Raw genomic sequence first — 16,507 nt, 5'->3', positions numbered from 1 at the left:
CTAGAAAGTCTTTCATTTTTATTTGGACCAAAATTATTAAAAAAAAAGCCAACAGTAGATTAACACCCACACCTAATTCTTCCATACTCCCACCCTTTTTCCTCCATACTATATTACATAAGCCATGACTACCCTTCAAACTTAAACACCCACTTGCCACGTGGCCTCTTAACATCACTAGTAACAACTCTTAAAAAAATTAATTTAATTAACTATTTAAATAAAAATTAAAATAAGAATAAAATAATCAAAGAAATAAAAACCCTTTTGTTACAAGCCTTGAATGATGCATATGATTTGCTCACTCAAGAAATTTGAGGCGTGTTGACAAGAGATTAGGAGATTTTAGGTCACCTCTCTCTCACCCTCCTCTCCCTCTTTTTAGTATCATAAATTCTTCCGTTTTCTCCACTATCACACCCAATTTCACATTCACAACAAACTATATCTTATAAAAAATCAATACAACTCAACCATATTTTTATCATACCAAAACTATCCTATATATATACATTTCCCATAATTTTTTGCATTTGAGCTAAACTAAACCATCCCATAACAAAAGGGACACTACTTTCATATTTATGAAACTACCAAATAATTTTCAATTTTTACAACAAACAAACAAGCCTTTTATTTGCATAGTAGAAGTAAATCTCTTATTACCAAAAATAGTTTGTTTTTCTTATAAATAGGAAGTGCAAAGCTGGAGATCCTTAGAGGTACAACTAAAATGTCTCGTGTGGTAGATGATGACTCTGCCAGTTCATCACCTACTCTCTTACCTTACTTTGGATCATCTAATAATTACCACACCATGGATCTTGAATCCAACGGTGTTGGTGGTGGTGGTGGTGCTGGTGATAGTCGTCGTGTGTCGTTCTCACCGACGTTAGGCCAGCTCTTGAAGCGAGTGGGGGATGCTCGGAAGGAGGCTACCGGGGATGAGACCCCCGTCCACCATACCCTTAACATGAGCCCTGAGACGCGGGCTCTTCCGTTTGTTTTAAGGTTCGCTAATCTTACATACAATGTGAAGATGCAAAGGAAGTTAAGGATTCCGGGAATTACTACTCATAATTTGTCCCCTGGTGAGCAGTTTCCTGGAGGATTTTTTTTCTCGTACGAAGACTCTTCTGAATGATATCTGTGGTGAGGCTCGAGATGGTGAGGTGATGGCTGTGCTAGGTGCGAGTGGGTCCGGGAAGTCAACGCTCATTGACGCCCTTGCAAATCGTATTGCAAGGGGGAGTCTGAAAGGGAAGGTAACCCTTAATGGGGAGCCGCTTGAGTCGCGGCTCCTTAAGGTTATATCGGCGTATGTTATGCAGGATGACTTGCTCTTCCCTATGCTAACTGTGGAGGAGACACTGATGTTTGCTGCAGAGTTTCGGCTTCCTCGGACCCTGTCTAAGTCCAAGAAGCAAGCCAGGGTCCAGCAGCTGATCGATCAGCTCGGGCTAAGGAACGCGGCTAAGACCATCATAGGTGATGAAGGACACCGTGGGGTGTCCGGTGGAGAGCGTCGTAGAGTGTCGATTGGTATCGACATCATTCATGACCCCATCATCCTCTTCCTTGACGAGCCTACCTCAGGGCTAGATTCAACTAGCGCGTACATGGTGGTCAAAGTTTTGCAAAGAATAGCTCAAAGTGGTAGCATAGTCATAATGTCAATTCACCAACCTAGCTACCGAATTATGGGGCTGTTAGATCGACTTCTTTTCCTGTCTAAAGGACAGACAGTCTTCAGCGGTACACCTTCTGACTTACCAGGGTACTTTGGGGAGTTCGGGGCTCCAATACCTGAGAACGAGAACAAGACCGAGTTCGCCTTAGACTTGATCAGAGAGCTAGAGGGCTCACAAGGAGGGGCAAAAGCTCTAGTTGAGTTCCACAAAGGTTGGCAAATCAAGCACAAAAGCAACCTACACAACATTGAAGGTGCACCCCAAGACAGTAGGGGTGGATTGTCCTTAAAGGAGGCAATTAGTGCTAGTATCTCTAGGGGAAAACTCGTCTCCGGAGCTACTAACACTGATGCTAGCCCCGCGTCCATGGTTCCAACATTCGCCAACCCATGCTGGAACGAGATAGTCACTTTATCTAAGAGATCAGTCATGAACTCCCGTCGGATGCCAGAGCTTTTTGGCATCCGACTAGGAGCAGTGCTAGTCACAGGGTTCATCCTTGCAACAATGTTCTGGCAGCTCGACAACTCCCTAAGGGTGTACAAGAACGACTAGGATTCTTCGCGTTTGCAATGTCTACAACCTTCTACACTTGTGCAGACGCTCTCCCTGTCTTCCTACAGGAGAGGTACATTTTCATGCGCGAGACAGCCTACAATGCCTATCGACGATCCTCGTATGTACTCTCACATGCTTTAACCGCGCTACCATCCTTGATCTTCCTTTCATTTGCATTCGCAGCAACTACATTCTGGGCTGTTGGCCTAGACGGAGGAGCCTCAGGCTTCTTCTTCTACTTCGGAATCATATTCGCCTCATTTTGGGCAGGTAACTCCTTCGTGTCCTTCCTATCAGGTGTAGTCCCTCATGTCATGCTCGGCTATGTAATAGTAGTCGCGATCTTAGCATACTTCCTCCTCTTTTCGGGTTTCTTCATCAACCGTGATCGTATCCCTGACTACTGGATTTGGTTCCATTACATCTCCTTAGTCAAGTACCCTTACGAAGGTGTCCTACAAAACGAGTTCGAAGACCCTACTAAGTGCTTCATTCGCGGTGTACAAATCTTCGACAACACCCCACTTGGAGCCGTGCCTAATGCCATGAAGGTAAGGCTGTTGCAGACCATCAGTGGCTCCTTAGGGATGACGATTACGCCCTCAACATGTGTCACTACCGGTGCCGATATACTCCAACAGCAAGGGGTAACTGACTTGAGTAAATGGGGCTGCTTATGGGTTACCGTTGCTTGGGGATTTTTCTTTAGGATTTTGTTTTACTTTACTTTGTTACTAGGAAGCAAGAATAAGAGGAGCTAGGTGAAATAGAGGAGGTAAAAAAAAGAAAAGAAAAGAAATTGGGGTTAATTATACTTTGTTAATTAATTAATTTACTTGTTAATTAGGATTATTAGCTAGCTTGATGTTATGCTAATGAATCCTTTTGTTGCAATTTTAATTTTATTTTTTTATTTTTATTTTTTATAAATACAATTGAATGTTACCTTTTTTGAATTCAATTGGAAGTAAGGTGGAGTTTGGTGTAAAATTGTTTCATAATTTTATGATAAGAAATACAACGTAATTACTTATTTTCTGATCAACAACTTTTGGACCAACCAATTTTATTTTTGTTTTTGAGTATTACTGTATTTGTATGTTATATGCATGACTAAAAGATTTATTGGTGAACTACTAGTTAACAAGTTTGCTATTCTTTGATTTTGACGTATCTATGCAAACGATAGTCAAACATAACCAAGCTAGTATAACAATGTCTTGATTTTCAAAGGTTGTATGATCGAGTATTCACACCATATACTTCATCTGTTTTATACTTCATCTGTTTTGATATAATTGCATTAATGGCAAAAATTATATATTTTATTGTCATAATAATTAACTTTCGTATTTGTTAAGTATATTGTGGCAAAAATTATAGCGTCACTCACATTTTTTGTTCATGATCTCCATCTTTCCTCATCTTTAAAAGAGCTAGCTGTAATTTGTTGTCTTTTAATATTACATGATATCTTTCATCTTTCTTACAATATTGATGTAAGGAGTAGTGAATCCAGTTATTCTTGGGATTATTTAGGGTTCGTTTGGCGTTTTTTGTTTTTTTCAAAATCATATGATATATGTCATATGATGAATAAAAAAAATAAGTCAAATTTATTATATCTATGGTAATTTTGAAAACTGACAACAGAAAAATGAAAACACCTTATATAACAATGTCAAACAAGTGAGAGTGAAGGATAGCTCAACTGGTTAGAGCTTTCTTCCCGATTCAAGGAGATCCTAGGATCGATTCTCACCCCCACCCTTGTGGATCTCTAAACACACAAAAAAAAAAAATGTCAAAACAAGTTATAAATTAATTGTTTTTTTTTGGAGTTAATAGACTAATAGGCTTTTCGGTATTTGAGTTTTGGAGCAAAGTGATTAAAACATACTCTTCAATTAATATAAACACTAATAACACTGATTTTACGCACATTTTTGTCTGAATTCCTAATTTTATACAATTTCCAAGAGCATATTTAATGCTTATATATAGCCCTTAGGGCTACATATAACATTACTCTTGACAAAAGCAAATTATATTAATAAAACTCAGAGTTTACAACATACCAAATAAAAACTAAAACTTACTACTACATGGCTTTAATTTTCACATTTAAGCCTTTACAACTTTCGACATTAAAAACCATATTACATAACTGGGGTTGGCCGGACATGTTACGGATTAGGACCTCTTTATAGGCCAAAGAGCGGATACCTACTTCAAAATACAAAGAGAGCAACGAGTAACGAAATTGTTCGATCATGGCTAGTTTAACCTTACCTAGTGGGATCAACTTATCACCAAGTAAGGCCTTCAAACCGATCACTTGGACATGTGACCTTTCCTTCAAAATTTGTTCTTGTTGGCAAGAAAGCTTAGACAACGTCGAGGCTCAAGAACCCCCCAAAACAAAGTTTGGGCGCCTGCTTCGGATAGAGATTTTCAAGAGTAGTGATCATAATGGTCTCTACAAATAAGGGAGCAGAATGACAACCATAATCATTCCACCATAACACACACTTCACCCTAGCCATGGTTAACTTCTTGTTCGTCCCCCAAACAACGACAACCCATGTTAACTCTCTCAACACAACAACAAAACTCAATCCCTTAACAAGGGATCCAAACTCCCTCCGCACACAATCATTTAATAAACTATAGCCAATATAACAAGAATTACAGGACAACAACCAAGAAACGCTAAAATAGACCATACATAACTTTACAAAATAAAGAAAACTCTAAAACAAAGCAAACTCTAAAAAACAAGAAGAAAAAACATACTTAAGTGAACCGACCACATCCAGAGAGCCCCTTTCGGACCCATAATCCGAACCCATAACAGCAAAGAACCTCAAAACCTTAACCCTAACTTCACCGTTTCCGTCACGAACCACTCCTAATGGCGGCGTTAGGCTTATCCCTCTAGCGTAAGGACCCATGAAACCCTAACCCTAACTTCACCGTTTCCGTCACGGTCAAAAATACCAATGACCTTTATGACGGCGGCGTTAGGCTTAGTCTTTAGACCTCTTGTTTTGCCGGCGAAATCCTTTGAACTTGAACCTTCCTCTCTAAGGTGGGTAATACAGGGGCTACTCTAAATCTCTTAGCCGGGAAAAGGGTCACAAAAACACCTTCTAAACTGAGATTAATAAATATTTAAGAGAAGGGATGAGGGCGTCGCTCGGAGTTAGAAGACGCCTAAAAGAAAAACAGATCAAGAAGGGGAAGCCGGGAAAGAAGATAGGAGAAGAGAAGTAAGAGAAGAGGAGGAGCACGGAAAACTCGTCGCCGGCGATCCTCACAGAGAAAAAGGAGGACACTCGCCGGAGAAACGGCTGCGGCGCCGGATCTCCGGCGAGTACCTAGGTTTACGGGAGGGGTAGGTTTCTTTTTTCAGAGGAGAGAGAAGAGAGCGTTTGGGAGGAGAAAATCTTTCTCTTCTCTCTCTTCTCTTCTCTTCTTTCTCTTCTCTTCAATTAATATAGGTACCCACAAAACAATAGATTATCAAGGTATATTTTTCACATCTGCATTTTGTACATAAAAGGTAATATAATTAAAATAAATGTTGAATGGTGGATTTTTTTTTTTGGTGAAGTTTGGATGGTGGATTATGTAATTGAATTTGTACAAAAAATAGGCGAAATAATCTATTGAAGATTAAAAAAGAAAAAGTATCTACATATTTTTGGGTATAATATCATCACTAATATATAAAGTTGGTGTCGCAGCCAGGCCACAAGACATCGACACTTGAAATTTTAGTTTTTCGCCAAGTGTCAATCCACGTAGATAAAGGTGTCAATTCAGTTAAACATTTCGGGTTTGGGTTGGGTTTATCAGTTTCGGGTTATAATGGGTCGATTTATAGCGGGTTGAAATAATAAGCGGGTCGGTTTTGAAAATTATCGGGTCAGTTCGGTTTGAGTTTTTTAATTGCAGTTTCTATTCGGATCGGGTCCTTATCGAGTCGGGTTCTAGTCGATTCGGGTCATAATCAATTTGGGTTGACCGGGTCGGTTTGAAAACGGGTTTAGCCCGTTTAATGTGGGTTTCGGTTAAAAACAGTTTGGGTCTTAATCAGGACGGGTCGTAATTGGTTCGGGTCATAATCAGTTTATTAACTGGGTCGATTCGAAAATGGGTTTCGGTTCAAAACAGATCGGGTGAAATCGGGTCCAATCATTATCGTTTCAAGTTATAATCGGTTTAGATTGAACTTGGTTTGTTTGAAAACGAGTTTACCTAATTTGAAGCGGGTTTCTAATTAAATCATATTGGGTTAAAATTGAGTCGGATGATTATCGAGTCGAATTAGTCAGATAACGGGTAGGATCGAGTCATGTTATAATCAAGTCAAGTCATAAATAAGTTGGGTTTATTGAGTAGTGGGTTGAAATAGATTAGATCATAAACATATTGGGTAATAGGTTGTAAATGACTCAGTCATACTGGGTTACGGTTTTAAACGGTTTGGTCACAACGGGTTACGGGTCGTAAACGGTTCGGTCACAACGGGTTACAGGTTGGAACGATTTAGGTTTATTGGATTTTTATCGGGTTTTAACGGTTTTCGGTTTAAAATGGGTCGGGTTACTATCGGGTTTAAACGTAATCGGTTTGGGTTGCTTTTAGTTTCAGGTTGTAACGGTTTGGCTTGATAACGGGTCGGGTTAGTAACGGTTTTCACAAATTCGATCCAGTTCAGTTTCGGGTTGGAAAAAAAATTGGGTCGGGTCAGTTTTTGGTTTCCAAAAAACAGGTTTTAAACAGTTTAGTTCCTTTTCGGATTGGTTCGAAACAGCCGGGTTTAACGGTTCGGGTCAGAAACTGACAGCTCTACACGTAGACGACAAATAAATATTATTATGACACATAAAAGGCTAAGTAAGCGAATGTTGGATAAATTTATTTAAGATAAAAATGTTGTATACATATAGTGTTTTATTATTGTAGGGAATAATTTCAAGCTTTAATCCCACTAGCTTGAACCCCACTGTGATCATACACTAAAGTACGGTGGCGTCCAAAAGGGAAGAAGATAGAGAAAAAGAGTCGCCAACAAGTTTTTTTTAGGAACTTGTAAACCGTTCATAGGATGAAGGTTACACCCCTTAACGATCCAAGAGATCGTCAACTCCATAAGGTCTTGAACCAAATAAGGGTTCGGGATGAGGTACAAATCCAACCTAAAAGAGATTGAACCTGCCCTAATAATAGGCCTCTACTTTATTCTGATCGTATTCATGTGCGCTTTTTAATTAACATGCAATCAATAGATTAACCCTAAACCTGTTTAATCTATGTTGGTTGAATATTAATGCACAAACAAATCTATTATTGGCGATCACTTGAATTTATAATCATATTAACCCTAATAAGATTATTAATTATCTTATTAAGCGTGATTACAAGTACAAATTCCCTCTAAACATGCATAAAAGGCGTGATCAAACAATAAAAATAAATAAGCAAGCAACATAATAAATCATCAATCATTAGAATAAACATGAATTATAATAATTATAATAATCATCATGAATAAAATAATCATCATAAAATTATAATCATAATCATAATCACGCTCATATTAAAAAGCACAATGAACATAGAAAGATCCTAGGCATGATACTAACAAGATTAACAACAAACCCTAGCATGTCACTAAGCAATAAAAATCAAATCTTTAGCCCTAACATGATACTAACAATCATAAGTATTAGGAAGAGAATAAAAGGCATCATAGCAATCATATTTAATATTAAAATTGACCTAGACATGATACTAGGAATATCATAATAACAATATAAACATGATTTCTACATCATAATATCAATAAATCAATTAAAGCACTTACTTTGATGCTTCGTACCTCTTTCTAATAACAAAATACACACGTTAGTAACTTCAAGGAAAATAATAATCAAACAATTAAATTAAATAATGATAGAGATTTGGGACCAAACCCTCAGAAATTAAAACCTTTCACGTCTAGGGCGAAGGCAACTTCGAATATGGCTAGGTGTTTCTAGATCTTGTGAATGCGGAATTTTGTATATGAAAACAAGGTTAGAAGAAAAAGAAAAAGATGAATGATTTGAAAGATTAAAGAATTAATGATTGTGAATGAAAACCCGATTGTGATGAGAATTCGTGAAAATTGGTGAATGAAAACGGAGTTTTTAATACTATATTTATAGAGAAAATTAGCCAAAAAGATAAAATAAACAAAACAATGTTTGACGCACAAAAAACAAAGTTGGCGCCAACCCTGGCTAACTGGCGTTAGGCGCCAAACTAGCGCCAGGCGCCAAAGCCAGGGGTCAGGCGCCAAGCCTGATTTTAACGCGTTTTCGAAAATCAGATAAATTTGCCGTACTAGAGGATAAAATCATATAATTTCCTCAAAAATGCTATTTGATTTTAATTAAAACTCTGAAAAGTCAAAAGTCAATTTATCAATGCTAATTGAATTAGGAATGAAAAGAACCTTCTAGAAGATTCTAGAAGACTAAAACCATTCCTAATTGCATTAGGAATGATAAATCCGTATTAGGCCCTCCCCTAGATCATTGGGCCGCATATAAGGCTCAAACCGGGCCCAGTTTAGTAAATTGGCCATAACTTCCTCAACATTCATCGGAATTGGGCTCATAATATATCGTTGGAAAGCTCTTTGCAAGCCCCATCCAACTACATTACTATTGGACCCATATCATGGACCAACCAAAGTGGATTGGCTGTTTTCTTTAAATAAGTTTTCAAAAAACAGAAAGAAAAGAAAAGAAATTAAAACTATCCGCAACACTAAACTTTCCACACTTTCGCTTCATTCGATTATGATTCGACGTGAAAGGTACTCATCACTGGGTTTGGTTTTGGGGAGACACAAATGGGTGTCTACAGAAGCCCCCACTTTGACTGAGTTTGGAGAAACGCAAGTTTCAAAAAATGAAAGCCAAAGTAGCGATAGGGACGGAGAATGATTCCAAACGTTTTGCGATCCTAAATCGTTCTTGCAACGCCGATACCTGCAAAACTAGCGTTAGTTAAACAAATAGAAGAGTTAAGAAACGCGTATCTTGCACCGTCGAGCACACGTCTCTGAAAGTAACCGATTTGCTGCTGTATCCTTGTTTTGATGACCTTCTGCAAGCTAGAGAATGCCATCCCGCTTGAAAACCGCTGCGCCCGTAACTGCTTCCAAATTAGAAGATTGCTTTGCCTGAAACAATCCTCTTCCGCTTTGATAATATTCCATGTCCAAGGGAATACTATCGAAGATTGCTTCTCTTGAAACAAATCCTCATCCGCATTGATAATACTCCACGTCCAAGGGAATACTATCGAAGATTGCTTCTCTTGAAACAATTCTCCATCCGCATTATGACCATCTTCCATGCCTAAGGGAATATGATCGAAGACAACTTCGCCCGAAATTACCTCCAGCTGTTTGTGACAACTCTCCGCAAGCTAGGGAACGCTGTCGAAGATATCCTCTCTTGAAGTCATCCTCATTTGATGCGATAATTTTCCAAAGGAAATTACCGAAGATCCATGCCTGTCGATCTTTAAAAGTTCGCCTGAACTTTACTCCCGCTATGCCTGTACGTCGGTGCTTCCGTTGCTTTGAACCTGTTCGTCGGTGCTCTTTTGCTTTTGAACCTATATGTCGGTGCTTTTTGTTAATGAGCCAATGCTTAGGCGCTTTAAGCTAAGTGAGACGATCTCTTATCAGGTCGATCACTTTATGTAATCAAGCCGATTACTAAATCATGTCAAATTTCTTAGAGGGGCTAACTGGCGTACCAAGGAACCCAAAAATATGTTGCAGAAAGGCAGAACAACCTCAACAGGTGGCCGGGTGCTCTGGCGCCACTGAAAACCATCAGCGCCACCTTATTAGCCTTAGCGCCAGGCGCTGATATTGGCGCCAGGCGCCAAGCCTAATTTTTGACGCCAATGCATAGGGCTTGGCGCCAGCACGGGGATTTCCTTAAATACCCCTTTCCTCTTCATTTTGCTGCTTTGCTCGTTGCGAGACTGCTCGAAGAAACCCGAAACTTCAATTGCTCGGTTCTTGCTCGTTTCTCAACCGAATTCACTCAAATTTGTTGCAAATCAAAGCTCTTTTCATCTATTTTCCCGATCTATGTAAGTTTTCTTCAAACTCACATCGGTTTTTATGAATTTTTGGCATGTTTATTCACGAATTCCATGAAAATTCGAAATTTATAATGCTCAATTCGCTTTGTTTGTCAAGTTTTATGCCATGAAATTGCTTGATTATGTTTGTATATTGCCTTGGGAGTAATTTGAGACTTGTTTGACTCAATTTGGTGAAGAAATGAGCAATTTTCCATTGTTGGACCTCCTAAGGTCGTGAAGAACAATGTGGCTTGTTCGTGATGTTTTTTGCTAGCAATTCTTGTTTAATTTGTCACAATAATCACTATAGAGTTGCAAGAAATTGTTTGATTGCTTGAAAAATGCCGTTATGCTCAATTCGAATTTGTGCTCTGTTTTAGTACTATGTACTCTGTTTTTGCGAACATAGTATCATGCGGTTAGGCGAACTTTAGATATTATAGAACCTTAATTTATGATGATTTTGCACAATGTAGAATGGCTAGACAACGAGGCTCGGTTTCACGGTCCTGAAACACCAGACGGGAGCATGAGCCCGTGGAGGACGACGCCGAGCCGTCCACTTCGCTTGGTCGACTTTCGGAGTGGGATGAGCGGACCCTTTTCTTCGCCCCCGTCCACCACATTTCTGAGAGGGTGAGACGGGGCATCACGCCCGGAAGGACGCGTCATAACGACTCCGGCTGTGATGGTTTAGGCGATTTGTACAGGATGTACATCGCCAGGGATCTTGAGACGAGACTCCTATGGGAGTCTTGCGGACTAGCTACTCTGTTCGAGACCTCCAAGGCTATGGTTGCCTCCAGCGGGGGTCACCATGTAGTGCGCGCTTTGGTGGAGTTCTTCTGGGACACCACCAACACCTTCCATTTCCCCTGGGGCAAGATGATGGTCACCCCTACGGACTTCAGTCTCATCACAGGACTGGAGTTCACTTCTGTGCCACCGCCGTTTGACAGTGGAATCGACGTCTTTTCTTCGGAGGTCGAGGAGCTGTTGGGGCCGATCACTATTCGGGCCCGAGCTGAGGTCGAGACGACTCAGTTTAGCGCTAGGGGAATTCGCCGCTCGACACTGGCAGCGGCTCTTGATGATGATGCGACCACCCGAGAGCAGCGGGTGAGCATCTTTGCGCTGATGTTGTTGTCAGGGACATTCTCCCCTGACAAAGGTAGTAGGGCGTTGCTCTACTATCTTCCTGCTGTCCGTGATCTTCACCGGATCAGGACTTATGACTGGGCCAGCTTGGCCTATGCTGCTTTGTTCGTGTGCTGAGGGACTCGTGTCGACACCGGTCCTTTGGGACGAACGTCGCTTTGTCTGCCTTTTGGAAGGTCGTAGAGGTAAACATTATTCCCTATAAAGTTTAGCTCTATATATTAGTTAGCATTTACTCACACTTTTAACTCCTTGTAGATCTGGTTCTGCGAGTACTTTCCTTCTGTTGCGCCGGCTAGACCATCGCCGCGGGGATTTCCAGTGAGCGCCTCTTGGGGCGGCCATCATGTGGATATGTCTACTACACATGTCCGGAACTGGATCATCTCGGTACGACTTTTATTGTTTATTTTGCTTTTCCGCGGTGCTTTAGGTATGTTCTTGCCTGATTGATGCTCTTTGTAGGGGTCTGAGGTGGTATACCGGGCGTGGGGCGGTTGGACAGTCCCTGGGTTAGCCGCACAGTATTCTGCTGAGCGTCGCTATTTTCTGGGGACTTATGGAGCGATCGCGTACTTAGGAGAGCAGCATTCCTCTGATGTCTTCGTCGTTCCTACTGCTCCACCGCGTCATATGTTCGATGATGCGCGGTTGTCGAGCATGTCTGAGGGAGCTGGTACCCCTTGGCGGTCCTATGTGATCCTCGGGCGGTGTTATGCTGAGGAGCTACTACCTTTGTTAGCTCCAGCCCCCGTACCGGCTGAGGATGTGAGGGTAAGATTTTTCAGCTTTTGCTTTCCATTAAGTAGCCCCTAAGTAATGTTTTAGTGATTTTTTTCTTGTTTTATCAGGTCAGTGCTGCTGAGTTCGTGCCACCTCGTATGTCCATCCACTACCAGGGGATGTTCGGGCCGATCGAGGAGATGATTCCTCCGGCTCCCGAGGGCGAGCGCTTCGTAGAGCGGTCGATTCCTCGCCACCAGACTCGAGTAAGCCTAGATATTCACAATTTGGTGTTCATATATCATGCATATTTATTCTTTCTGACAGTTTTCACGCGAGGTGGTTTCGGCGATGGCACGATGCATAGATGCCTTCCGGAGCCAGCTCGTCCGGATGAGGAATGCGGCCACTTGCCGTCGGGATGACGTCATCTGAGAGGTAGCCTTTCTTTACTTATATATATATATATATATATATATATATATATATATATATATATATATATATATATTTTTTGCATTGCTGCTTCAATTTTACCTTGTTTCTGATTTTATTCTTTTTGCAGGGCCAGCCTATTGCTTCTCACACCTGCACGAGACCTGAGGGGCGAAGGGATCCAGCGAGGTCTAGCTCGAGACGTCGTCGCACTTCGTCAGGGGGTAGAGGTGGTCGCTCTGAGGCTGCTCGTGCTGACGTTGCAGAGGGCTCGGGATCTTCTTCTGATGATGCTCATGCTGCACCGGTAGGAGAGGCTACCTCGGCTTTCAGAGGTGGTGGGATGTACGAGATAGGCTCGTCATCGCAGTAACCTCCGCAGCCTCAGCCTCAGGTTGATCCTGGCTGGAGTGGTCCTACATTGAGTCTTCCTCCCCCTACGGAGACTGGAGCTGGAGCTGGAGCGGGTGGAGAGGTGACTCCTCGTACGACGCATTTTTATGATATGATGGGCATACGTCCTCCGGCGCCGTAGTTTGTTCCTGTGTATATTTTATTTTGACTTTTCATAGAACTTTGCCTTAGACTCACTATTCTTAGACATATTTTGTATATTTATGCTATTATGAGTTTATTTGGTTGTTATTATTATGTGTATGTTAGTGTGTGCAAGAAAAGTGTGACAAACAATTTTGCGCAAAAATTCCGTCATTTTTATTATTGATGGAGGGTATCCGACACTCTCCTCCAAAAAAAGAAAAAAATAAAAAGGAAAAAGTCGAATAAAATGTCGGGTGTTTGGAATTTAAAATAAAATCCAAAAAAAAGAATAAAAATAGTAGCTATTTTAATTAATTAAGAAAAAGGATAAGAAAGATGTTTAGGAAAAAATAAACGGAGCCATAAAGTCATTAGCCGACTCGAGTTTAATATTAAAAACGCAAGTTAAGCATGCGCGGCTGATGTGGCAATTTGGCGCCAGGTGGCGCCACAATATGGCGCGTGGCGCCAGGCGCTACACTTGGCGTGTGGCGCCAAGCGCTGGCGGCTGGCGCCAATTACGGGGTTTTGACGCCAATTGATGCTGATACCGTATTTCATTCTGATTAAAACTTCTCGCAATTTGTGTATAAATAGCCCCCTGCCCAGCCGATTCTTCTCATAATTCCAGCGAATAAAATAATTCTCTGTTTTAGAAAAAATAATAATCTTGTCTTTAGTCACCAATACCTTCACCCAATACACTCATGAATGGTGTCGATCTCTTAATGCTAGAGACAGAAAAGAATTAGATTTATTTCACTTGGGGGGAATTTATGGCATCAAAGGGGTAGATCTTGACCTAGACTTCATACATACCGCTTTAGAATTTTGGAATGTTGATACTCATTGTTTCAGAATAGGGTATGATGAGATTAGCCCTTTGCTAGAGGAATTTGGTGCTATTTTAGGCTTCCCTGCAATAGACCTTGTAGTAATCCCTAGAGTAGATGCATACTATTATAAGGATTTTGAGGGTTTCTTTAATTTAAAAGAAAGGGATTTATCAAAAATAGTAGATGGCAACATAGTTAACTTGAAAGAATTCACACGCCATTATTTTGATAAACCTCTTTCTGAATCTTTTCATATATATAGAAGAAGGGCGTTCTTATTTTGCATGCTTAACCAATTTATTCTTAGTAGTGGTAAAAATAATGAAGGTCAATCAATTATAACCACTGTACTAGAACAAATTGAATCAGGGAGAAATCCAATGCCATTAATAGTTGGAGAGACTATGATTAGTCTAGATGAATTGAAAAGGGACCCAAAAACACCTTTTCGCGGCTCTCCAATTTTATTATAGGTAGAAAATAATATTTTTAATAACAGAAATCAAAAAATATATTTTTGTATTGTAATAATAATTTATTTGCATTGCAATGTTTTACAGATGTGGCTAATGGAAAGGTTAGGATTAATTAGCCCTCCGGACGATACTGAGAAGTATACTTGTAGACACCCATTTGTGTCTCCCCAAAACTAAACCCAGTGATGAGTACCTTTCGTGTCGAATTATAATCGAATGAAGTGAAAGTGTGGAAAGTCTAGTGTTGCGGAAAGTTTTAATTTCTTTTCTCTTCTCTCTGTTTTGAAAACTTATTTTAATAAAACAGCCAATCCTGTTTGGTTGGTCCATGATATGGGTCCAATAATAGTGTAGTTGGATGGGGGCTTGAAAAGACCTTTCCAACGATGTATTATAAGCCCAATTCCGATGAATATTGAGGAAATTATGGTCAATTTACTAAACTGGGCCCGGTTTGAGCCTTATATACGGCCCAATGATCCTGGGGAGGGTCTAATATGATTTATCATTCCTAACGCGTTGAAAATAGGCTTGGCGCCTGACCCCAATCTTTGGCGCCTGGAACCAGGCCTGGCGCCTGACGCTAGTGTTGGTGACTGGCGCTAGTTAGCCACGGTTGGCGCCAACTCTGTTTTTTGTGCGTCACACTCTGTTTTGTTTATTTTATCTTTTTGGCTAATTTTCTCTATAAATATCGTATTGAAAGCTCCGTTTTGATTCACCAATTTTCACCAATTCTCCTCATTCACAAGTTTTCATTCATCTCTTTCATTCATCTCTTTCTTTCTTTCTTCCAAACTTTGTTTTCAAATACAAACTTTCGCATTCGTAAGATCTAGAAACACCTAACCATATTCGAAGTTTCCTTCGCCCTAGATGTGAAAGGTTTTAATTTCGAAGTTGCTAGGGTTTGGTCCCAAATCTCTCTTTCAATTATTTAATTTAATTGTTTTAATTATTATTTTCCTTGAAGTTACTAACGTGTGTATTTTGTTATTAGAAAGAGGTACGAGGCATCAAAGTAAGTACTTTATTGGTTTTTATTGATATTATGATGTAGAAATCATGTTTAAATTGTTATTATGATTCCTAATATCATGTTTAGGGAAAAGGTTATAATATCAAATATGTTGATTCCTGTGATGCTTCCTATGTTCTTCCTAATATTTATTATTGTTAGTATCATGTTAGGGTTAAAGATTTGATTTTTATTGCTTAGTGACATGCTAGGGTTTGTTATTAATCTTGTTAGTATCATGCCTAGGATCTTGCTTTTATTATGCTTTAATATTAACATGAACATGATTATGATTATAATTGTTATAATGATTATGATTATTATTATTATTATTATTATTATTATTATTTTGATGATGATTTTATTTGTGATTATTATTATTATTATTATTATTATTATTATTATTATTATTATTATTATTATTATTATTATTATTATTATTTTTGATGATGATTATAACTTTATTGTCATGATATTTATTATTATGTTGCTTGATTTATTATTTATTATTATTGCTTGATCACACTTTTTTTTGCATGTTTAAAGGGAATTTGTACTTGTAATCATGCTTAATAAGACTATTAATAATCTTGTTTAGGGTTAATTTTGATTATAATTCAAGTGATCGCCAATAATAGTTTATTTGTGCATTATATTCAACCAACATAGATAAACAGGTTTAGGGTTAACCCTAATGATTGCATGTTAATCAGAAAGCACACATCAATACGATCAGAATGAAGTAGAGGCCTATTATTAGGGCAGGTTCAATCTCTTTTAGGTTGGATTTGTACCATCATCCCCGAACCCTTATTTGGTTCTAGACCTTATGGAGTTGAAGATCTCTTGGATCGTTAAGGGGTGTAACCTTCACCTTGTGAACGGTTTACAAGTTCCTAAAAAAAC

At 39.6% G+C, this 16,507-nt stretch overlaps 1 pseudogene; it reads left to right on the top strand.

Moving 5' to 3' along the window:
- Positions 1 to 457: 457 nt before the first annotated feature.
- LOC110684708 lies at positions 458 to 3,155 on the top strand (annotated as a pseudogene).
- Positions 3,156 to 16,507: the final 13,352 nt, after the last annotated feature.

The sequence above is a fragment of the Chenopodium quinoa genome, unplaced genomic scaffold, assembly GCF_001683475.1.
Source record: "Chenopodium quinoa cultivar QQ74 unplaced genomic scaffold, ASM168347v1, whole genome shotgun sequence".
Lineage (NCBI taxonomy): Eukaryota > Viridiplantae > Streptophyta > Magnoliopsida > Caryophyllales > Amaranthaceae > Chenopodium > Chenopodium quinoa.
The sequence above is the reverse complement of the archived record's forward strand: the minus strand, read 5'-3'. Positions and strand labels throughout refer to the sequence as shown.